The sequence below is a fragment of the Globicephala melas genome, chromosome 13 (genome assembly GCF_963455315.2).
Source record: "Globicephala melas chromosome 13, mGloMel1.2, whole genome shotgun sequence".
NCBI lineage: Eukaryota > Metazoa > Chordata > Mammalia > Artiodactyla > Delphinidae > Globicephala > Globicephala melas.
The window spans coordinates 48,507,138-48,533,195 of record NC_083326.1 but is presented as its reverse complement, the minus strand read 5'-3'; positions in this window follow the sequence as shown (position 1 = coordinate 48,533,195).

Here is a 26,058-nt window from a genome sequence, read left to right as displayed (position 1 = left end):
TCTTAGAAACATTTAGATTGTTACTGAATTCCTCAATGTTTAATCCTTCTTTTTCTTTTCTTTTTTTGGAGAGGAAGATTTATCCAAAATCATATTTCATGACTGTCAAGAATGATAGGGGTCTGAGCTTCTACCTGCTTGCAAGCTAACAGGTTAGCTTGTCATAGTTTCATGGATTCTCACAGATGCCACGAGCCTCCTGGGTTAGAGACAGTGGACTTTATTACTCACAGAATGGAAGCAGCATGACCGTTAGCATATCTGTGTCGGTTCCCCCTGCCCCCACATCCCATAGGGATGATGCAGATGGGCCCAGACCAGTATGTCACAGGAGAGGGTTCCTGAGCATAGGGAGCTCGAATCTTTTATAATGGACAGTAAGCATATCTGCCTTTTGCTCCAGAGGAAGGTGCTATCTTTGTTTTCTATGACTGTGAGCAAATCTGCCTGTTGCTCTGGAGGGAGACACAGTCTCAATCTTCTAAGTCTGTTTGTTTTACAAAGACCCAGGAAGATAGTCTGGAAGGAAGGCATTTAGTGCATTGCTCACAAGAGGTGCAGAAACATTAGAGACCCACAGAGAATTTTCCCCTAACAATATCTGTCCCTCATTTTTTTTAAATAAATAAATTTATTTATTTATTTATTTATTTATGGCTGTGTTGGGTCTTCGTTGCTACACCGTGGGCTTTCTCTAATTGTGGCGAGCGGGGACTACTCTTCGTTGCAGCGCGTGAGCTTCTTACTGCGGTGGCTTCTCTTGTTGTGGGGCACAGGCTCTAGGTGCACGGGCTTCAGTAGTTGTGGCACGTGGGATCAGTAGTTGTGGCTTGTGTGCTCAGTAGTTGTGGCGCACAGGCTTGGTAGTTGTGGCTCATGGGCTCTAGAGCACAGGCTCAGTAGTTGTGGCGCACAGGCTTAGTTGCCCCACGGCATGTGGGATCTTCCCGGAGCAGGGCTCAAACCCGTGTCCCCTGCGTTGGCAGGTGGATTCTTAACCACTGCGCCACCAGGGAAGCCCTGTCCCTCATTTTTACACCATCTTGGCTTCTGGTGAACTTTCCATGAGCGTGCCAAACCTTCAGTGTTTGCATGGGAGGTGAAGGAACTGGAGCCACCCTCTGCTATTTTGCTAGACTTATTAGAGCCATCTGGTGGAGGACAGCAGACCTAGAAGTTGGTTGAATTGAAGGTGCTTGCATCAGTTTGGGAAGGTAGCACCAGGGAGTTTTCCTTCATGAAGAAGGGTCCAGGGAGTTTATGAAAGACAAATATCATTATTGTCCCTCACTCCCCCATCCCTCCTGGACTTTGAGATGTTCTCCTCAAGTGCCAAGGTTGTTTTTATCCTTACACAGACACAAAAGTGGTGTGTTCCTTTCCAGGAGCTGCCATATCAATTTTCTGAATTATCCCCTATTTACACCCAGAGGTTTCATTCAGAGGGGTCAGGTGTGAGAGGCACAAGGACATTTTTAATAAAACTTAGAGACTCATCGTTTCCCCCACCTTGCATGTGTGGGCCTCTGTAGGGGGACTCAGTGAATAGGGCACTCAGCCAAGTAGTCAGAATCCTTGTGCTCTGTGACCGTGTCAAGCCAATGAGAGAATTACGGTGGCTACACTAGAATCAGGTGTGAGGCCCTGGGTCCCCTTTTGGCTGTGCTACCGCCAAGAGGGTGGACCAACCAGGTAATCCTGGGATTTCTGTTAGGAGAAAGAAGGGAGCTTCATGCCCAGGAATGGTCAGGTGGAATCCAGAATTTTCAAAATAGGTTTATATAACCCCCCAACCATTTTCATCCTGATTATTACCCAGAAAGTGGACAAGAGAAAATGATCCCTTTCTGGGAACAGCCACGTTCAGTGACCAAATTGCCTTAAGAAAGTATATGGGCCAGGAGGAGGTGATGGAGACCTTTTCAAGTCTCAACAATATCATATATCTGTGAATGATAGGGACCATGGAAGGTCTGTTGAATATCTTGACAATTAGCCTACAACTAGGTAGTTTTTATGGTAAAAGGTTCACCATTGTCAGACCAAATTGGTCCAGAAAGCCAAAAACATGACACATTAGCTTCAAGGGTTGCAATGTGGCCTTCCTCACTGGGAGATAAACAGTGGAACTTTTGGCCTGAGTCACAAGTCTGGCATGCGGTGGTAGCTTATGCATCAGAAACACAGAGACCTTTCCTTTGTGCCCAGACCATGGTGGTGGATGTGTTGCTGTGTCTGGGAAGATGATGGATCCAGGCAACAATGGTGGCAGTCTGGACACTGCAGACCCAACCACAAACTCGATTCCAGATGATCTGTCAGAGCACAGGCTCTTACTGAAGGCAGCGATAGGAGTGACCCAGATGGTTTGATTAGCAGTCATGATATGTTTTCACATTTCATGGCCCCAAAGAGGAGCGTCTTTAATCTGCCAGCCTCTAGTTTTCCAAATGGCAGAGCAGACAGCTAAGCCATTGGCAATAGCCCAAGAGTCAGGAAAAATATAATTTGGTGCATCAAAGGGAGTACTGGCCGGAGATATGAGAATGGCTTTGCGTTCTGCCCACTGGGCAGAGCAATCACATCCCAGTTCTGTGTAGCTGGCAGGGAGGTTGAACAGCCCCAGCAGTCCCCATGGACACCTATGAACCAAGGGTCCCCCTAACCAGTGGCTTTGCTTCAGGTGGTGGAATGAGGAGTAGAGTTTTCCCAAGGGATGGTTACCATTCGTTCATGTAAAGCCAAGGTGCTGTTGGTACCAGGCTGACTTCATTTTTTTTGGACAAGTGGGGTGTTACCTTCTCACCTTGTTAGTTGTTGAGTTCTAGTTGACCCACATTAAAACAGGAATACAGAGAATCACAGCCCTCTGTGAGTCAGGTGTTCAGTTTTGACCAGAGCCCTGTAGCAAGCTAATAGCTGCTTCCCCCAAAGGATGTAGCTGGCAGTCAGGTCAGAGAGATGACAAGTCCAGAACCCCAAGGGGCACCTCTGAGTGGAAGCTGTTTCCCTTCACCAGAGGCTCCAATAGGCAAAATCATGAGTCACTGAGATTCAAGATCACTTTAGCTTCTTTTGCTCACTGTTAACCTTGCTCAGATCTCGTCAGTTGAATTTGGGTCCTGGCTTCTCCCATGGGACCAGGTATACTAGTGACTTTAGTGCCTATATCCAGCAGTGTCATACAGTTAGATTTCTACTCTTTCCACAAAACTCCCTAGTATACTCAGACGGGTGCACATGGCCTTTAAACCCACCTTAAATCATCTTCCTTTAAAGTAGCTGCAGTCAGGGTAGAGAGAGGGATGGCCCAGGGGCCAGGTAGGGTCACTAAGCAAGGCTTTGCCTTCACTTTCACTTTCCAGTGGCCACCTGCTCCCGTTCCCAAGTTGGTTGGCTCAACCAACCAACTTATAATGTTTTCACTCCACTGAAAGCTCCACATACTCATTGTTGACACCGTTCATTTCAGCTTTGGGGACTCCATGCTCAGCAGTCACAGCCATGTTGCCTTTTGCCTGGGGCTGTGGGCTGTTGCGCTCCTGTAGTGGCAACATTCTTCTTCCACTCCTCTGAAGGAGAGTGAGGAAAAACCTCGGCACTGTTTGGGTGCTTGTTCAATCCTACCTCTTTCTCCTCATCCTCTAAACATTGATTGACATCTCTTGCTCCCCATTTGCCCACCACTTTGGCAAGAGGATTCTACATGTCTCAGAGAGTCCTCTCATGTCCTCAAACGTGGCCTGCAGGGCCCTTTTTCCTCTTCTAGAAAGCGAAGCCAGGTGTCTGTCAGCGTCCCTTTCTCCTCACCAATACTACCAAGAACTGAGAAGAGTCTGAGATTTTACCACACTTGGCAAGCTAACAAGTTGCTGCTATGGAAGTGTCCTCCCAAATTCATATGTTGAAATCCTCCCATTCAAAGATGATGGTATTAGAAGGTAGGCCTTTGGTAGGTGCTTAGGTCATGAAGAGGGAGCCCTCATGAATGGGATTAGTGCCTTAACAAAAGAGGCTTCCAAGAGATCCCTCTCCCCTTCTACCATGTGAGGGCACAGCAAGAAGACACCACCTATGGACCAGGAGGAGGGCCTTCACCAGAACATGACCATGCTGACACCTCAATCTTGGATTTCCCAGCCTCCAGAATGTGAGAAATTAATTTCTGTTGTTTATAAGTCACCCAATCTGTGGTATTTTGTTATAGCAGCCCAAATGGGCTCACACGTTAGCCTATCAGAGTTTCGTGGATGCTGACAGAAGACATGGTTCAGAGGTAGCATGGCCAGCGAGCCACATGAGCATCAGTACTTTTGTGTCAGTTCCCTTTGCCCCCAGTGCCCCATGGGGAGGTGTCAGTGGGCCCAGAGGGATGCCTGTATGGGCAGTAGTTTGCATTACAGGAAAGGACCCTAAATCTTTTATCATGGACAATAGGCATGTCTACCCTTTGCTCCAGGGGGAAGCACTATCTCTATCTTCCAAGGGTACTTGCTTCATAAATACCCTTAAATAGATAGTTAAGAACAAAGGACAATTAGTACTGCACTTGCAAGATGTGCTGAAAGACAAGAGACCCTTGGTGAGTGGTGTTCCAATAACAACTAACAATCGGTAATGGAGAGAGCTTGTTGAATTAATAAATGAGTGAACAATCCAGATCTGGGTTCAAATCCTGATCCTATTTTGAACATGTCTGTAACTTTAGGACTGACTGCATTTCAGTTTCCTCCTGCATAAAATGACATAATAACAGTAACTCCTGGCTGGGTCCTTGCTATGCCAAGTACTGTTCTAAGTGTTTTTAAGACATTACTTTATTTAATCCTTACAATAATCTTAGGAAAAAGTACAATTTTTTTCTGTTTCATAAATGAGGAAACAGGGCACAGATACGTTAAGGTACTTGCCCAATGTCACACACCTAGGAAGCACTGAAGCCAGGATTTGAGTCCATGTAGTTTCCACTTCAGTTTCCATGGTTTTAAGTACCTCTGCTTCCTACACAAGACTTAACCAAAAATCCCTGCCTCACTGGTGTGTTTTGTGAAGACTACATGAATTGTTAGGTGATTAATCAAGGGCAGTTTTCTTTATCTTTCTACAGTTGCTTAATTTAAAAAAATTTAACTTCTTGGAATCCTCTTTTTAAAACATGATTACGATTCCTTTATCAAGTAAAAGTGGAAAAATATGTTCCCCCCACAAGAACAGGGGAGAAAGGCTGAACATGGGGTACAGTGGGGTAACAGGGATTTAGCCCAGCTGTCTCCAGGTGTGGAGGAAGAGCCACCCACGATGGTGCCTGGACCTCCAGGGGTCTGTGAAAGGCTGTATAGAACTACAGATTCTGGCCCTGAAATTGTTCTTCCTTCATCAAGTCCAGATGAACCAACCCTCAGAGAGAACAGTGTGAAAGAATTGCCCGAGAAACACTCGGAGAACTAACAATGGGCCTGTAATTCAGAGCAGCCTAGAACAAGCCGGGTCTCTTTGTGCTCTCATCCGGGTGTCGTGGTGGTGGTAATCTGAGCTGCCCGCTATCAGCACCAGATACACGGTCCCGGTGTGGGGCTCTGCTCCATCTTCAAAAAAGAAAAAAAAATCTTGTGGTTTTAAATGAGACTCGGCCAAAAACGTAACTTTAAAAAGCCTATATACAAATTTAGTGAATGCATAACAAGTAAATTTGAAACATATTTAATGGAGATACATTTATGTGCCATTAATTCTCGTGGAGGCTAATTTATGCATCCCTGCGTAGTGTTGGCATCCAATAGATATTGACGTCACACTGCTTAGAATCGTTTCAAACAGACACTTGGGCAAAATGAATAAAATGACACTTGATGGATTTGATGATCCAATTATTCATTCTCAAGATATGTATTTTCTTTATAATTACACGCTCTTTAGATAAATATGAAAGATTTTGGGTGTGGATTTAGTAATCTTAAAATTCTCGTTGCAGTTCACTTGGCAATGGCTCCTACTGGGACAAAGGCACTTGATTCAAGTGCTATTAACTGGGCTGGAGTGAAAACTAGAGATAGAAAAGGGTAAGGTACACTCTTCCCATATTACTCCCAATTTACAGGTCCTGAGAAATCCTAGTCCCCAACCAGAGATAATGAATTGAAGACTTTGTTGTACTTACTGCTGCCTCAGAGAGCTAGAACCAGTCAAAGCCTGAGGAATCACGTTGAAGTTGTGCTCAAATGCCACTTTGTACCTTCCACTGTTACTGCACCTCTTTAATTCTTATTTCTCTCCCTGCCTATGTCCCCTTCTGGGCAGTCAGTTCCTCAAGGGCCATGACCATGTGTAAGTCGTCTTTGCATCCTCGTGTCTGGAACAGACAAGGCTCACGACAGATGCTCCCTCTTTTAGGTCTGGCCACCTTCTTTCCTTTGCCATAAACATTGCTTTTGCTAAAGGGCATACACAATTAATTACATCATCTGATGCCCTTGGTTCTGTGCTCATGCTGCTCTGTCTACCAGCAACGCTTTGTTCCCCATGTGAATCTCACTACCTCCTACTTGTCGTTTAAAACTGAGCTTGAGAAGCTTCTCTTCCTGGAAGCCGCCTCTGACTCCTCTGCTCTGATTTCATGCTCTTTCTCTGTGTTGCCCTGGCATCTGTGTAGATGTTTATCAGAGCTCTTACCATCCCATCTGCAGTGGCTGACTGACCTTGTGGGCACAGGTCATGTACCATTTGGTTTTGTTCCTCTACCATGTAGAACGTCTTCAAACTCACTGCAAATCCTCAGATAAATGCTTGCTGAACTCATGAATGGATAAATGGATAAGGAGCAAATAACAGAAACAAGCCATGTTAACACTTAGAAATTTGATACGATGTTTGGTGGTTCTCATATATCAACCCTAGAAGATTAGGCTTCGATGAAATTATCCTATAAAACACTATTAGAAATGTTACCTATTTGATGGTTATTACTCACTTTCATTTGGTATGAAAAGTGTCTCTAAGCTTAGGGACTGTAACAGATGCTGTAGGTGCCCCACCCATAGCAGCATCACTTCAGTTGTCACATGACAACTGTTTTATGAGGTCTTTATTAGGTATATGTCTTACAAATAATGCTCCTAATTTTCACTCTGGATAAGAAACCAATTTTGTTTATAAAGTCTAATGCAGCAATTATTTCCTGTATGGGTACTGTTTTGTGTGTGTGTGTGTGTGTGTGTGTGTGTGTTGTCCAGTTTAAGAAGTCTTTGCTTACCCCCAGGTTGGGAAGTTATTCTCTTGTGTTATCTTTGAGAAGCTTTATTGCTTTCCCTTTTGCATTTTAGGTCTATCATCCATCTGGAATTGATTTTTGTGTTTGGTTTGAGGCATAGATCAAGGTTCATTTTATTCCCATATAGATATTCAATTACCCCAGCACCATTTATTGAATAGACGATCCCTTCCCCACTGAATTGCAGAGTCTTGGTCATTAATCACGTGACTGTGTAAGTGTGGATCTGTTTCTGGACATTCTATTCTGTCCCTTTGATCTCTTTGTAGGTCTTTGCACCAATACTACTCTGTTTTAGTTACTGTGGCTTTATAATAAAACTTGATATCTGATAAGTGTTTCAGCTTTGTTGTTCAAGATCGTCTTTACTACTTTTGATCTTTTGCATTCTATATGAACTTAATTTCCATAAAAATTGATGGAATTTTAATTGTAAATGCATTGAACCTAGAAATCAAATAGAGTCAAATATAAATTTTGGGGAGAAAATCGACATCTTTACAATATTGTCTTCCAATTCATAAACATATATATATATTCCTCCATTTATTCTTCTTGAACTTCTACTGGTATTATTTTATAGTGTGTACGGTTTGGTACATCTTTTATGAGATTTGTTCCAATATTTGATATTTTTATGTTAATTAATTAATTAATTTTTGGCTGCATTGGGTCTTTGTTGCTGCATGCGGGCTTTCTCTAGTTGCGGTGAGCGGGGACTACTCTTTGTTGCGGTGTGCAGGCTTCTCATTGTGGTGACTTCTCTTGTTGTGGAGCGTGGACTCTAGGCATGCAGGCTTCAGTAGTTGTGGCACGTGGGCTCAGTAGTTGTGGCTCTCAGGCTCTAGAGGGCAGGCTCAGTAGTTGTGGTGCATGGGCTTAGTTGCTCCGCGGCATGTGGGATCTTCCCAGACCAGGGCTCGAACCTGTGTCCCCTGCATTGGCAGGTGGATTCTTAACCACTGTGCCACCAGGGAAGCCCTTATGTTAATTTAAATGGTACTTTAATAATGCAATATTGTTACTAGCATATAGAAATGTATTTGATTTTGGTGTATTGTATTTACAACAGTTGCTAAATTTACTTAATCTAGTAGTATTTTTTTAAATCATAAATTAGTGTTGAACTTTTGAATTTATTGAAATGAACATAAGTTTTCAACCGTTTATGATAATGTGGTGAACTCTACTGACTGATTTTAAAATGTTAAGCCAGGCTTGAATTTTAAGAATAAACCCAACTTGATCATGATGCATTAGCCTTTTAAAATATTGGTAGATTATATTTTCAAGTTTATGTCTAAGTGTTTTGTGTCTATTTTGATGAGAGATAGTATTGGCCTTTAATTCTCTTTCTTGTGTAGTTTTGTCAAGTTGTGTTATTAATATTATAATGGCCTCATATAATGAGTTGGTAAGTATTATTCTCTGTAAGAGTTTGTGTAAGATCAGTGTTATCATTCTCCCAATTTTTGGATGAAATCATCTGGCCCTGAATTTATTTTGTGGGAAGATTAAAAAAAAAAAATGAGCTCCTCAGTCAAAGTCCAGACAGGAGACAGACACCATATAGTCATTTGAACAGAAAAAGTTTAAAATAAAGAATGATTAGCTACTTACAGTGTTTTACTATTAAGAAGGAATAAAAGAGAACTCTAAAGAAGACCCTAGGGCTGAAGCAGAATACCCAAGGCAGGAACAAACTTGGGAGTGAGGTGTACCTTCTCTTAGTCTAGGATTCAAGTTTTGTGGAAGAAGGCATGGCTGCAACCCACTGGATACTGGAGAAATGTTTTTCTGGGGCAGAGCTGGTCCACAGTTAGTGGGCTGGGGTGGGCAGACACGGAATCATGGGTCAGAAATGGCAGACTGAAAGCCTCTAGCTGAGTGCTAGCTGGCCATGACTGCCATATAGGAAACTTGCAGTAGGGATCCCTTAATGGGATGCAGGCAGATGGAATGCTGATGGGCAGTGAACTGTGGGCCAGGGCTTGCAAGCTGGAAGGTGAGTGCCTCTAGGTGTCTGCCTGCTGCTGGCCATGTGCACCGTAGGGGAAGAACTCAGAGCAGCATGCTGGAACCAGGAAGAAAGGGTGTTTCCCCCATAAGTGTCCTAGCACCCTCTATTCACAAGCTTAACATTGTGCCAGCCTGCAAAGGAGAAATATTCCAGTATCTCAAGCAAAGCAATGAAGGGTGGATTTCGAGCTGAGAAATAATTGGCATAATTGGGTTCAATTTTGTAGGCAAATGCAGGAATATTCAGATTTCTAATTCTTATGTTAGCTCTGATAAGTTGTGTTTTTCATGGAATGTGTTCATTTCATCTAAATTTTCATTAAAGTCACAAATTTGCTTATAATAACCTTTTATTGTTTTATTTTTTTAATAATAACCTCTTATTGTTTTAAATGTCTGTAGGATCTGTAGTGATAGCCTCTTTATTATTTTTAATATTGATAATGTGTTCCGTATTCTCTTTTTTCTTGATTAGTCTTACTAAGCAGTCTTAATTTTATTAATAGTTTTGAAGATTCATTTGGTTGCCTTGATGATTTTCTCTGTTGTATATTTGTTTTCTACTTCAGTATTTTCTGCTTTCATCTTTATATTTTTTCTCACGTACCTCTGCTTTCTTTTGGCTTTATTTTCAGTTTGTTTTTTAAACTAACTTCTTGACATGGATGCTTACATTGCAGATGTTAAGCCTTTTTTCCTTTCTAGTTTATGCATTTAAGGACATACATTTCCTACGAGCACTCCTTTACTTTCATCATGCAAGTTATGATATATTGTATTTTAACATTTAGTTAACAGTATTTTCTAATATCTATTATGATATATGTTTTTCATTTATCCATGGATTATTTAGAAGTGTTTTGCTTAATTTTCAAGCATTTGTAGATTTCTAGATTAATTTCACTGAAGTCAGAGAATGTATTCTGAATGATTCAAATTCCTTTGAAATCTGTTGGAGCCTTCCTTAATGGCCGAGCATTTGACCAATTTTAGTAAATAATGCCAGTACACTTAAAAAGGATACGTATTCTAAAGTTTTTGGATGCAGTGGTTTCTTATGTTAACTAGGTTTAGCCTATTAATTATGTTATTCTAATCACCTGTATTATATTTAGTAATTGTCTTGGTCTGCTTGTTCTATTAATTACTAGAAAAGTTATAAACTTACAAGTATGTGGATTTATTCATTTCTCCACTTAGTTCAGTCAGTTTTTGCTTTAAATATTTTGAGGCTATATAAATTGCTGCATATAGTTTTGCTGCATAATTCTAATATATAATAATAGGATTATTATATATTCTGTGGATTGATGCTTTTATCATTATGGAATATCTCTCTTTACCTCTAGTAATACTTAGTGCCTTAAAGTTTATTTTGTGTGACATTATTATAGCTATGACAAACATCTTTTGGCTTTGGAGTACATAGTGTGTATTTTCCAATCCTTTACTTTCAACCTTTAAGGTAAATCTCTGTCTCTTTTAAGTCCTGATAGTGAGATTTTATTTGCTTTATCCATTCTGATCATATTAGTCTTTTTTTTTTTTTTGGCCACGCTGCACACGGCACGTGGGATCTTATTTCCCCAACCAGGGATTGGAACTTGCAGCCCCTGCAGTGGGTGCACAGAGTCCCAACCCCTGGACCACCAAGGAAGTCCCCATATTTGTCTTTAATTGGGGTATTTCTTCTTTTTCTGTTCTGTGTAATTATAGATATACCTGGATTTAAATGGATCGTCTTATTTGTTTTCTGTTTTTCCATATGTTCATTTTTTTCTATTTACGGTCTTCTTTTGCATCAATCATACAATTTTAAAAATTACTTCATTTCCATCATTAGCAGGAAGTTATATATTCTTTTTGTTATTATTTTTAGCAATTTCAGAATCCATTCTTGAGTGATGAATGTCTAGCTTAAATTAACATGTTTAACTTATGGATGAGGTTTTTATAATACTCTAACTCCATTTATCTGTTACCCACCTTTGTGCTAGTGCTGTTACGCACTTTGATTCTACATATATTTTAAGTTACAAAAGACATTATTACTATTGTTACAAAAATACAATATTCATTTGGAGTTACTGAATACCTATCTCTTCTGGTTTTCTTTGTTCCTTCCTGCATGAACATGTTCTCATCTGGGATCATTTTTTTCTGCCTTAGTTTTTAAATTTTATTTTTTAAAAGTTCTGCTGGTTACAATGTCTTTAAGTGTTTCTTGTTTGCTTGAAAATGCCTCTATTTAGCCTTTATTTCAAAAGCTGTTTTCTTTGTGTACACAATTCTAGGTTGGCAATACTTTTAGTATTTTAAAGACATCATTCCATTGTCTTTTTTTTTTCCTTCATAGTTTGTGTTGAAAAGTCTGCCATAATTCTATTTTTGCTCCCCTAAAAGTCATGCACTGATTTTCTTTTTATGTTTGTAAGATATTCTTTTCTTATATTTGTTTTTTTAGCAATTTCACAAATATAATTTGATTTGTGTTTATCTTGGTTGGAATTTGTATTGTTTCTTCAATGTGTTAATATCTTTTGTTTGTTTTGGAAAATTCTCAGAATATCTCTTCTGTTCCATTATCTCTCTCCTTTCAAGACTCCAACTACACTTATGAACGTGTTTTTCATCATGTTGCATGTCTGTTAAGCTCTTCTGTGCTCTTTTTCTTTTTGTTTCTCTGAGGAAATCTCAATCTTAATATTTTCTACTGACCTATCTTCCAGTTCACGTATCCTCTCTTCTGCTATGTCTAATTTGTTCCTAAACCCATCTTTGACTTTTTAATTTCAATGTTGTATTAATGGGCTTTATGTTTTCTAATTAATTTTTTTTCTAATTAATTTTAAAATAAATTCCAGTACTCTGCTCAAATTTTCCATCTTTTTTTCCTATTTTGATTATGTTATTTATAATTCTTTAAAATTCCATGTCCAATAATTCAAATATTCACCTTTGAACCTGTTTCTAAAGTCTGTTTTTTTTTTTTTTTTAAACTGTTAGTTTTTGGTCATTTGGTCCTATATTCTGGCTTACTTGGTAAATTTGATCTAATGCCAAGCATTATGTATGGAAAATAGCTGCTATGGATGATATCTCTCTTTAGAGAGGATTTGATTTTCTTCTGACAGGCAGATCATCTTGATCCACTGGACTTAGGTTTCAGACTCAATGTGAGGGCTGGTGAGCTCTGTTCTGTTTCAGGTTTGTCTTTATTCCTAGAACCTACCTCTTCAAGGATCTCAAGGATAAGCCTGGTATTTTTATTAGGGATTCTTTCTTGGCAGACTATGAGCTTCAATTTTGTCTTCTTGGAACCAAGAGACTACTGAATATTTGCTTAGATTTTTAGCTTTTCACCAGCTTTATTCTGCTTGGTTTCTCGGCACTTTGCCTCACACATGTGTAGCTTAGGAGTTGGAAAATACCTCAAGGAAAAATTACACATATACGATTCACTCTACATTTTTGTAATTAGTTAGTTTTTCTCTCAGATCAAGTCCTAGCTTCTGTGGTAGCACTGTACACCAATTTGCAACTTCTCTGTCAGTGAGACTGTTACAGACTCTTAGCTGCTGCTCTTTGCTCAGCATCTATGTTCCAAAAAGAAAATTAGCAAATGCCCTGAGGGGCACAAGTAGTAACTACTGTAGTGCTCATCTCTATGTGTTTTCCTTCTCTCCAGCATTTTGGTCTTTCAAGACTGAGGGGACACTTGGAAAGTATAATGGGACTCCCACAGCAGAGTCTGTGTAAAGTAGACTGCAAGAAACCCAGGGGAGGGTGGTGAGGATGGGAGTAGACAAAAGAAGAAGAATAAATCTAGAATCATAGAAGTTGCAGCCAGGTGAATCTCAGCAAAGTAGTCTCAGATAAGTGCACAGAAATGCCCGCAAGAGACCAAGAATCAGCTTAATCATCTGCTTGGCCCAAAAAGCAAGGTGCCATCTGCTATGGAATGAATGTTTCTGTTCCCCCAAATTCATATGTTGAAATTCTAACTCCCAAAGTGATATTTGGAGGTGGGGACTTTGGGAGGTAATTGGACATGAGGGTGGAACCCTCATGGATGGGATTAGTTCCTTTACAAGAAGAGACATGAGAGCTTACCCCTATTTTTTGCTCTCTGCCACGTGAGGAGAAAATGAGAAGATGGCCATCGGCAAATCAGGAAGAAAGCTCTCATCAGTCACTAGATTAGCCAGTACCTTTATCTTAGATTTCGCAGCCTTCAGAACTGTGTGAAATAGATTTCTGTTGTTTAAGCCACCAAGTCTATGGTAATGTTTTAGCTGCCTGAGATGACTAAGACACCATGTTAGGGTAGCACTGGTTCAAGTAAGGGAATGGCTTTCTTATTCTCTCTTTTCTCCCCAGTTCCAACCAATTTGGACTATTAACAGCAAACAGATAATGTGCGTTAGATTATAGTAAGAAAGAAGAACCTTATCCTCTCTTCCAAGAGGAGGCTGGCTTGCAGTATGTTCATGTCAAGAGTAAATAGTCCATTTATCGACATACAGTTGCTTGTAGTAATCTCTCATGATCCTTTGTATTTCTGCAGTTGTCAGTTGTTACTTCTCCTTTTTCATTTATAATTCTACAACCTGGAAGAAATGGAAAAATTCTTAGAAAAGCAAAACCTTCCGAGACTGAACCAGGAAAAAATAGAAAATATAAACAGACCAGTCACAAGCACTGAAATTGAAACTGTGATTAAAAATCTTCCAACAAACAAAAGCCCAGGACCAGATGGCTTCACAGGCAAATTCTATCAAACATTTAGAGAAGAGCTAACACCTATCCTTCTCAAACTCTTCCAAAATATAGCAGAGGGAGGAACACTCCCAAACTCATTTTACGGGGCCACCATCACCCTGATATGAAAATCAGACAAAGGTGTCACAAAGAAAGAAAACTACAGGACAATGTCACTGATGAACATAGATGCAAAAATCCTCAACAAAATACTAGCAAACAGAATCCAACAGCACATTAAAAGGATCATACACCATGATCAAGTGAGGTTTATCCCAGGAATGCGAGGATTCTTCAGTATATGCAAATCAATCAATGCAATACACCATATCAACAAATTGAAGAATAAAAACCATATGATAATCTCAACAGATGCAGAAAAAGCTTTTGACAAAATTCAATACCCATTTATGATAAAAAACCCTCCAGAAAGTAGGCATAGTGGGAACTTACCTCAACATAATAAAGGCCATATATGGCAAACCTACAGCCAACATCGTCCTCAATGGTGAAAAACTGAAACCATTTCCACTAAGATCAGGAACAAGACAAGGTTGCCCAGTCTCATCACTGTTATTCAACATTGTTTTGGAAGTTTTAGCCACAGCAATTAGAGAAGAAAAAGAAATAAAAGGAATCCAAATCGGAAAAGAAGAAGTAAAGCTGTCACTGTTTGCAGATGACATGATACTGTACATAGCAAATCCTAAAGATGCTACCAGAAAACTACTAGAGCTAATCAATGAATTTGGTAAAGTAGCAGGAAACAAAATTAATGTACAGAAATCTCTTGCACTCCTATACACTAATGATGCAAAATCTGAAAGTGAAATTAAGGAAACACTCCCATTTACCATTGCAATGAAAAGAATAAAATACCTAGGAATAAACCTACCTAAGGAGACAAAAAACCTGTATCCAGAAAACTATAAGATACTGATGAAAGAAATTAAAGATGATACAAACAGATGGAGAGATATACCATGTTCTTGGATTAGAAGAATCAACATTGTGAAAATGATTATACTACCCAAAGCAATCTACAGATTCAGTGCAATCCCTATCAAACTACCATTATCAAACTACCCTATCAAACTACCCTATCAAACTGGCATTTTTCACAGAACTAGAACAAAAAATTTCACAATTTGTATGGAAACACAAAAGACCCCGAATAGCCAAAGCAATCTTGGGAAAGAAAAATGGAGCTGGAGGAATCAGGCTCCCTGACTTCAGACTATATTACAAAGCTACAGTAATCAAGACAGTATGGTACTGGCACAAAAACAGAAATATAGCTCAATGGAACAGGATAGAAAGCCCAGAGATAAACCCACAGACATATGGTCACCTTATTTTTGATAAAGGAGGAAAGAATATACAATGGAGAAAAGATAGCCTCTTCAATAGTGATGCTGGGAAAACTGGACAGCTACATGTAAAAGAATGAAATTAGAACACTCCCTAGCACCATACACAAAAATAAACTCAGAATGGATTAAAGACCTAAATGTAAGGCCAGACACTATAAAACTCTTAGAGGAAAACATAGGCAGAACATTCTTATGTCATAAATTGCAGCAAGATCCTTTTTGACCCACCTCCTAGAGAAATGGAAATAAAAACGAAAATAAACAAATGGGACCTAATGAAACTTAAAAGCTTTTGCACAGCAAAGGAAACCATAAACAAGATGAAAAGACAACCCTCAGAATGGGAGAAAATATTTGTAAATGAAGCAACTGACAAAGGATTAATCTCCAGAATTTACAATCAGCTCATGCAGCTCAATGTCAAAAAAACAAACAACCCAATCCAAAAATGGGCAGAAGACCTAAATAGACAATTATCCAAAGAAGATACACAGATTGCCAACAAACACATGAAAGAATGCTCAACATCACTAATCATTAGAGAAATGCAAATCAAAACTACAATGAGATATCACTTCACACTAGTCAGAATGGCCATCATCAAAAAATCTACAAACAATAAATGCTGGAGAGGGTGTGGAGAAAAGGAACCCTCGTGCACTGTTGGTGGGAATGTAAATTGATACAGCCACTCTGGAGAACAGTATGGAGGTTCCTTAAAAAACTGAAAATAGAACTACCATACGACTCAGCAATCCCACTACTGGGCATATACCCTGAAAAAACCATAATTCAAAAAGAGTCATGTACCACGATGTTCATTGCAGCTCTATTTACAGTAGCCAGGACATGGAAGCAACCTAAGTGTCCGTTGACAGATGAATGGATAAAGAAGATGTGGCACATATGTACAATGGAGCCATAAAAAGAAATGAAACTGAGTTATTTGTAGTGAGGTGGATGGACTTAGAGTCTGTCATACAGAGTGAAGTAAGTCAGAAAGAGAGAAACAAATACTGTATGCTAACACATATATATGGAATCTTTAAAAAAAAAAAAAAGGTCATGAAGAACTTAGGGGCAGGACGGGAATAAAGACTACTAGAGAATGGACTTGAGGACATGGGGAGGGGGAAGGGTAAGCTGGGACAAAGTGGGAGAGTGGCATGTACATATATACACTACCAAATGTAAAACCAATAGCTAATGGGAAGCAGCCGCATAGCACAGGGAGAGCAGCTCGGTAGTTTGTGACCACCTAGAGGGGTGGGATAGGGAGGGTGGGAGGGAGGGAGACGCAAGAGAGAGAGATGTGGAGATATATGTATATGTATAGCTGATTCACTTTGTTATAAAGCAGAAACTAACACACCATTGTAAAGCAATTATACTCCAATAAAGATGTTTAAAATAAAAAAGACCCAATGCAGCCAAAAATAAATTAAAAAAAAAAATAAATAGTAATGTTGCGGAATTACCTACACTCTTCAGTTATTCACTAGGTTTTCCCAGCCCAGTTTCCAGTGGATAAACACCTGTATCACTGAAGCTTGGGTTCCAGTCAGCTCTACGCAGCAGCTGTATGGAAGCTCTCAGAATTCTGAAAGGCAGAATGGATCTGAAGACTGAAAGCCCAGTCCCTGCTGAAGAGGATCCCCAAAGAGCAGAATTGAGCCCAGTATGCTCACATCTTTCCTGAATCATGGACTTGTCCATTCTGGGCTTATTAAATCTACCTCATTTCGAAACATAAAAAAAAAATAGGACACTGAAAAAAGGTGTTTGTGTTCCAGTGACAAATATAATCCATTTAGTTGTTAAACGGGAAATTCCAGAATCCTCCTATGGCCTTGCCTCCTATTTTGCAGGAAGAAGTTTTTCCCCAAAGACAGAGTTGACTGGAGCCTCATGTCCCCAGAGGGCCTCATTGGAAGTTGGTCTTTGGAAGTTCTAACATAAACATACTCCCACCCACCTGGCTCATGTACAAACCGTGAACAACTTGGCTTTTCTTCCCAGCAGAGCAGTTTTCTGTATGACTCACTTACTTCTGTCTCTTTATTTTGGACTTTTTGCCTCAGGGGATCATGAGAATTCATCCAATAATGTACTGAGAATGCTTTCAGCACTCAGTAAACAATGAACAATAGAAAACCTTCTAAAAAGGCTGACTCCCCTCCTCAGTGTGCATGGACCTGGTACCCCGTTCGATGGAAAAGCAAGAACCTGGGCCAAGGTAACACACTGATGCATAACACACAAAGGAATACGTCAGGAGATGAAGCTTTTGGTTTCACAGCAAGGGAGACAGTCAGTTCAAGTCTGGAAAGCACAGTGTGCCAGTGCTGGGGAGTCTTGGAAAATCTTCCATGGGGGTGGTCATAATCTGTAGGCCATTTCTATAGTCGTTGTAGGAGATCTCGCCTGTTCTGAAAAGAGTGGGCACGCTGCAGAGAACCTTTGCCTGTGAGGAGAAGGTTCAGGAAGCAGGTACAAGAGGGCTCAGGGTGGCAGACTGGAGCATACCCTTCCTGTAAGCATCCTTGGCTTGGTGCTTTATGTCTTCCAGAGGTTCGCCCTGATGGACTTGGAGTAATATCACAAACTATTTGGTTCTCTGCCTGTTTTCAGATCTTGGAGAAAGCACATGGGACCAGAAATATGTCCCTGCACAAGCCAAGTATAGTAAATGAGTTTTTATGCTTGTGGAATATTTTTAATATTGTGAAATGAGAAAGGCCTCTCCTCTGCCATCTTAATTTTCTGACTATGTGAACCATTATTAGCATCTTGGAACCCCTGGAAACATCTAGGCTCCCTATTGGTGCTTCCTTGAGCATGGACTCACTAATATTTGTCTGTCTAAAGTGAAAGGTATCTCTAATGATCCCAGCTGACATTTATTCAGTGCCTTTCACTCAGTGATCCCAAAGAGCTCCACAGGCTGATTTACGGGCTGTCCATGGAGTGGAAGTGAATTGTAATGACCCCAGTGATGAAGATGGTGATGGATCGCCCAGGCTCTGACATTTGATATGTCGTGTTGTTTCTGGGGCGTTTCCAATTTCCTGAGCTTCCCGGTGATGAGAAGCATGAGGGCAAGAGAGGGCTCTGTCCATTTCATGCTGCATTTCTCAGTGGAGATGGCTCTGACTGGGGCCTGGGGAGGTCTTAATTCTCTGCCTCCCTCACACAAATTTTAGGCATCAGCAGAGAGCAGACCTGATGAAATGCTGCAGCGGGGCCAGTTTGTATCCCTCCTCTTACCCTGACCTCCTTTCTTGTAGTATCTTCAACCACCTGAAACTCTCTTGGGATTTTCTGCTCCCTGGGGAAAAGGGAGGAGACAGAAGCCAGGATAAAGTCTGTTGGTTTAGGAGGTTTACAGTAACATAATCTGCACGGTGCTTTCCAGTTTTTTTAAGCCATGGAAACCCTCACTCCCCCTTCTTTTTTTTTCAAAAAAAATCCTATGGGGAATTAACATGTGAAACAGATAAAAGTGAGCTGTTCTCCGTACCCTCACCGACCCCCACCCCATCACAGTGACCCTTAAGACCTAGATTAAAAACCACTGGCTTCCTGGAGTGCTGGGTTGTGAGCTGTACACAGGAGATCTGAATTTCTTTCTAGGTTTCCTCCCTGACTTTTGAGTAAACTATTGGAACATCTACATGCTCCCTTTGTTTTAACTTTAAAATAGAGACTAAATACTCTTCGTTAAATATTACAATTAACGCTTTTAAAACTGAGGATGCAAGTGTACTAGAACTATAATAATGACGGGGATTATAAGGTTCCAGGCATAGTTCTAAATACTTTCCTATATAACCTCATGTAATCCTTATAACCTCCCTATGGGGCAGGTACTATTAGTATCCCCACTTTAAGTTGGATAAACTGAAGCACAGAGAGGTTGTACACATTCCCCCAGGCGACTCAGTTTGTAAGTGGTATAGGCACAATTCAACACCTCGATCGATCTTAACCCCTGACTCCTGATTTTTAAACTCGGTTGCACGTTAGAATCACTTACGGATTTTTCAAAAATTCAGAAGCTCAGGCATCCAATACCAATGTCTGTGGTGGGACATTACTGACAGTATTTTAAAAAACTCCTTTTAGGAGTTGAATTATGTCCTCCAAAAAACATATGTTGGGGCTCTAATCACCTGTACCTCAGAATGTAACCTTATTTGGAAATAGGATCATGGCAGGATGTAATTACTTGATTAAAAATAAGGTCATAATGGAGTAGGGTGTGCTTTTAATCCAAATGACTGGTATCCTTATAAGAAGACAGCCGTGTGAGGACAGAGACACACAGGGAGGAGGCCATGTGATGCTGAAGACAGAGACTGGAGTCAGGCAGCTGCAAGCCAAGGAATGTCAAAGATTGCCAGCGACCCACCAGAGGCTAGGAGGAGACCAGGAAGGATTCTCCCCTACAGCTTTCAGAGGGAGTCTAGCCCTGCCAGCACCTTAATTTCGACTTCTAGCCTCCAGAGACAGTACATTTCTGTTGTATTGTATGTTGTAGGTCTTTGCCACGGCAGCCCTAGGAAATGAATACAGCTCCCTACGTGATTTCAATGTGCAGACGAGTTTGAGAACATCTGCTATAAACAATAATTCTCTTTCCTTAAGAATTTACTGTGTAAATGGGGGGAAAGAAACCCCTATCAGATAACCCAGTCTTAATTAGGGCTGGTGTGGGTTTGCCATCCTTTGCTAATACTGCCTGTGCTACCTTCTACAGCAGGGACGGTGTTGATCAGGTATGTAAGATGGTTGGTGTGAGCAGAGATTTAGAGGGTCATTCTCAGTGCTGCTGACCATGGAAGAATCTGTAGAGGAGGGTGTGCACCTGGGCATAAAGTAAGATGTGCCCAGAGAAGAGCGTGGAGGATGGAAAGGAGCAAAACGAGTGCTTCCCCTAAAGACAGTGCAGTAGAAAACCTGTGAAACCATCACAGGGGGAGAAAGAGCGATCAATAAGGCTACGTGCAATCAGAGATACGGCCACAGGTAAAATAGAGCCCTATGAGAGGTGGCCGGGGTGTCTGGAAGAAGAGGATGTTGGAATGCCTCTCAGAGAAGGTGGTGTTTAAACCCCAGAAATGGGTTTTGACAGGTGGCTATCTCCAGGCATAAGGAGAACCTTAAAGGTGGGGAGGGGGAGAGCAGGCAGAATGGGGGCCTGGTGAGTTGTGGGTGGATTCATGCTTAGAGCAAACTGGAGAAGAGAGCTTGGGCAAAAGGAAAAAAGTCCAGGAAGGTAGGTTAAGGCAGTTTTCTGGAGGGATTTGAATATTGCTCTAAGAGGTCCCCCAGGCTTCATTTTGTAAGCAATATGGAGTCAACAGAGGCTTTTGATTAGGGAAGAGACACCATCATTAACTTAAATGATCTTGATAACATTTCGAAGGATCCTTCCTCTGTGACCGAAGCTGAGGAGTCTCATGTAATTTTCCCCCTGACCTTATGAGAAAGGTACTAACATTACCCTAATTTAATAGATTTAGGAACTGAAACTAATGGAATTTCAGTTACTGCCCAAGTCACATAGCTGGTCAGTGTAGGAACTGGATTTGAACCCTGGCTTTCTGATTCCAGAGTCTGTGGGCTTAACGGAATTATGACTGAGGAGTCCCAATATTGGTGTTGAGGAAAGCTAGCCCCAACTGGAGGGATGAGGCAGGTGGACAGTGGAAGGCAGGAGGGAGAGAATGCGGACAGAAAGAACAGCACGGAAGTGACTTCAGAATGGTATGAAGTATCTCAAAGGAAGACCAAAAATGATTTATCAACTGGTTATGTATTGTGGGAGATATCACCCCACTCCAGGATAACTGAGTAACGAGGAGAGCTAAAGAATGCAGGAGGAGGAGTGGGTCGGGTGGTAGAACAGATGAGGTTTCTTTAGATGTTTCGAAATGAAGTACAGTACTTACATAATATTTATGTCAGAGATACTCAGGAAGTACATGGAAACGTGATTTGAGGTCTTTACCCTGCAGGAGAGATGGATCACTACACCTAATGCTGAGAGTTCAGAGACTAAATACTGCAGAGACAGTATAAGTGTGGGGTTGAAGCCCGCAGGCTCTGGGGCTCAACGGTTTGAAATTCCTAACCAACCGTTGATTAGCTGTGTGTTCTTGGACAAGCCTCAGTTTCTTCCTCTGCAAAAGGGGGATAATAGTAGGACCTATTTCATAGTCTTCATGCAGAGGATTAAATGAGATAAGACAGGTGGAGCTCTTGGCAGAAAGCAAAGTTTTAAGAAACAGGCGTGGCCTTACATTTGCCTCTGCTTCCTGCCATTCAGAAAGCCTTCCCTTGACTACACACCTCCCTCTTCATCTCTTTCCCCACCTGAGACTTTTCTGTGTCCACATCAGGACTTCGTTCTACTTGTTCAACCTTCAACTTAGCAGCTGCCTTTTTCTTAAAGATCAATCTCTCCACTAGCCCAGGAATATTTTGTAGTTTGGACTCTGTGGACATGATTTTCTTCTGGTGTAGCCACCTTACCTTACGGTGTTCTGTGCCTCAAACCAAGGAGGGGACCAGGCAGCCCATGTTGCTCAGCCCCACTGGTTATCTCTGACGGTACAGCTGGTTTATTGGCTCTCCGGTTACCTCTGAGCAATCTTCAGGCACTGATTTGGGGATTGTCTTTGTATGCTGCATGTGCAGTGCCTGGTACATGACAGGGGCTCAGTGCATAAATCCGAGGAGAGCTGCTCTCTTAGGCAGGCGTGAGCTAAATCAAATAATAATAACAAAATCCCAAGGTTGGTTTTCTGGTCTTTTAGTTCTAGAAAGAGGTGTCTGTAACAGAGGAGAGAAGCATGGAGGAAGTGATTCATTGTCACCATTTCAATTTCTTGGTGCTCAGAAAAGGAGCTGTATTTGTGGAGAAAATAAAGGATATGCTGTGTGGGGGAAGGTCGTCTGTTGCTGGTGATTTTGGGAGACTGAAGATAGAAATCAGTTTGAAAGAATGATTTTTGTGGATCAGTGCAATTGCCTCAAAACTTATGTCCTTCCATGGTTGTTCTTCCTTCCTGTCCATCCTAAATATTGACTTGATGTCTCTCCTTGTATTCAAAATAGATAACCAACAAGGACCTACTGTATAGCACGGGGAACTCTGCTCAGTGTTATGTAGCAGCCTGGATGGGAGGGGAGTTTGGGGGAGACACATGTGTATGTATGGCTGAGTTGCTTTGCTGTGCACTTGAAACGATCACAACATTGTTAATCGGCTATACTCAATATAAAATAAAAATTTGAAAAAAACACACACTTTTATCAAGTCACCCTCCAGCTAGAAATTCCTTTAACGACTTCTCTTTTCCTTAAGAAGTGAGTCTCAAAACTTTATGGGTACAATCAAAATCCTCTCCCCTCAGCCTCATCCTATCTCTCCAACCTGCCCTTTCTCACACCACTTCCATCCCAGTGAGTCAGAGCTTTTTAACGCTCCTCATTTCCACCTCCATGTATGGCCTTTGCCCTTTTGCTGCACAAAACTGTCCCCAGAGTCAGAGTCATTTGCTAAGCAGTCAACAATCCTTAACTCTTTAGTGCAGTTTGACCCCCGGAACAGCGTTAGCCACCTACCCTGCCAGCCCCCTTACTTTTCTAGGACCCACAACTTACCTTCCTCTACTCTACCAGCATACTCAAGTTAAAACTTAGATTATTTACAAAAGATGAACAATCAAGTTGGTTAAATACATGTAATCGAAAGGAGAGTGTGTTCTGCAATGTTAAATTTGTAAAGGTCTCAGAGTGAGGACTGAAGCCTTTGAGTTTTATTTTTAAATAGCATCTGGCCCAGAACAGAATAGCCTCTTTGAGAGCTCCAGCCTTCTCCAGCCTTCTACCTGGCAAGATAAAGGGCTTGAGAGAGGAGAAGGTATCAAGAATATCCGAATAACCCAAGAGTATGAGTAGACTTCCTTAAACATTTAACTTGCTAACACTGAGGGGCTTGGGAGAATCTGGTCCAGCAATTATCTGTGGTCTGACTGCCTATCTGAGTCACTCTATCCACCGTCCAACAGGAATTTACCAGAGATCCTGATTGAGTTGACTCAGATAAACTGTAGTGAATTTCTTTTTAGGCTCAGTGCTCCATGGAATTAATTAGACTTTGGGTTTGTCTACGGTAATCAGTTTGATAGTTGCTTTCTGCTTAGGGATGGCTCCTTGCCTTCATTAAATCAGTTACAAGAACAAACCAAGTCTTCCAGACATCAAAGCCTTTGCTCCTGCTATCCCTTTGGCCTAGAATGTTGTTCCACTGGCTCTATAAACTGTTTATTTCTTCTTGTCTCTTAGATCTTAGCTGAACTATCAATCTTTAGGGGGTTTTTCTCAGACTCTCCTATCAAGCATTGGTATCTGTTATTTTCCAACTCTTCCTATTTCTTTCTTTAAGAGTACTTACAACCTGCAAATGTTTAATTTACTTTTTTATGCGTGACAAGAATCTCGTCACTCTTGTTCACCATTGCAATCCCAGTGCCCTGTGTAATGAGAGTACGTAGAATGCTTTCATAACATATTTGGATAAATGAATTATTATTATCTGCATTTTACAAGTGAAGATGACAGAAAGCAGGTGATGTGCTCAGCGTCCGTGGAGAGTGAGCGAGTGGCAGGGATTGAGTCTCTGACCACATCTTCTGACCCTGCAGTTTGTGCTTTGATTCTACATATTACAGGTGTTCATGTTGCCACCCAATAGACAGCAAAAGGTAATTTTCTTGGGATCCATTTTCCCGTGAACCCTTTCCTTTCCTGTCCCCACTAAAACCGAGTGGCTTTGCACCACCAGCAGCCCAGCTAGTTTACCCATTTTTCATTCTATAAAATGTTACTAGACTGCAGCACACAGATAAGTACTAGAAAAATTGCCAGGTTCTTTTCCTAACATAAAATTAGCCAATTTGCCTGTGTACGGATTGTAAAGGACGCAAAGCAACCCATTCAAGTGATTAACCTCATAGTTAATAAAAGCAACAATTTCATGTGTATAAATAATATAATAAAAGGAACATTCATATCAAAGTTATGTAGCCCTCCCCTTCCTCGGCTCATCTCCTTAATTGGTAAATAATTCATCAAACTTTGAAATGAATTGTACTCCCACCCACATTTCTTCATCCAATTATTGTGAAATAGGAAAGCAGCCTCCTTCTTTCTCCCTTTGGAAGGCAGAGATAATGAAATCGTTCAGGGCTTCCCTGAGCCTGCACTTGGCTAGATAGAGAACCCGGCTGGCACAGGCCTAGCTGGTAACTGAGCAATGCTTCTCCAGGATCTGGAGAATTGGGCTTGTCCTTTTAGTTTGTCCTCTTTCTCCCTGAAGGTCATGTATCTGTCTTTCCACTCAGGCATCCACAAATATTACCTGTTGTGAAGGTGACTTTCAATGGGAGGAACAGGCTGGTGAAGCAGTCAGCTGCCCAAAGATTTTCATATGACTTTTGCATGAAATGAGTTGCATGGGTCCATTCTTACAATGCTGATGAGCCACAATTCTTAGACGTGGAAGTGTCCTTTTATGTTGTAAATTATGTAAGATTATTGCCGCAAGTTTCTTGTGGGAGCTGTAATTTTTTCCCCTTTGGACTTCTTCATGTGTGGAAAAAACCCCTACATTAGATATAAATTAATATACTTTTGGGCTGATGACCTTTGGTTTTTTGCCTTTTACCTTTAAATTGAGGTAGAGTAATGCCCCACATAGTGTAATTTGCCTTTGCAAAACTCTTATATGTATGTCACCATTATTCCCAAGGATGGCCTTGCTAATAAATCCCATGAAAAATTCTCTTTTTAGATCGTTTTGGTTCCTCTCATGAGTTCTGTTTAGAATTTTATCATTATCCTTACTCAACAGCTTTTAACATTGTTGCAGGTAGAGCACAGAGGTTGTATACTGAACTTACAGTGGCAATGTTTATACCTGGGGTTTCTTTATTTTCCCTGCAATGCATTAGAATTTTATGGAAAAAGATAAAACTGTTACTGCCTCCTTTTTGAATAGCCTCTTCAGCTTGAAGTTTATGGCTGACGAAAAATCATCTTAATTTGCAAATTGCACAAGCAGTGTTCTCTGGGTCTTGGTACTATAGTCAAGCAAAGAGAGAAATGGAAATGTCAGCAGCAGCATTTATGACTGACTCGGTGGGGAAACCTTTCCTTCTGAGTCCAGATGGAGCATGTTGCCCAAGTGCGCTACTGAAATGTGGCTGAGACTTGACCCTGAGCTTCCATCCTTCTCCATTGCATCTATGGTCAATTGAAACCATCAGCTTTACCTTTTGTACTACTTGCACTTGTGGCAAAGCCTTTCTGTTTAAAAACCGGAGATTGACGACTAGACCATTTGATTCCTTCCTAAAGCTTTCCCCTTCTCTTTTCAAATACATAAGCTATTCTTCACTGTTGCGTGAGGAACACTGTTGTGAAATTCTCCTTATTCCTACTACTTATGGCTGCTCTACAGAGACAAAGACATTTCTGTAGAAATGAACATTAGTAAAAAAAAAAACCATGCTGGAATTGGATTGACTGGACTTCCTAAAGCAAAAATGTCTTAATCTTAATTAACCA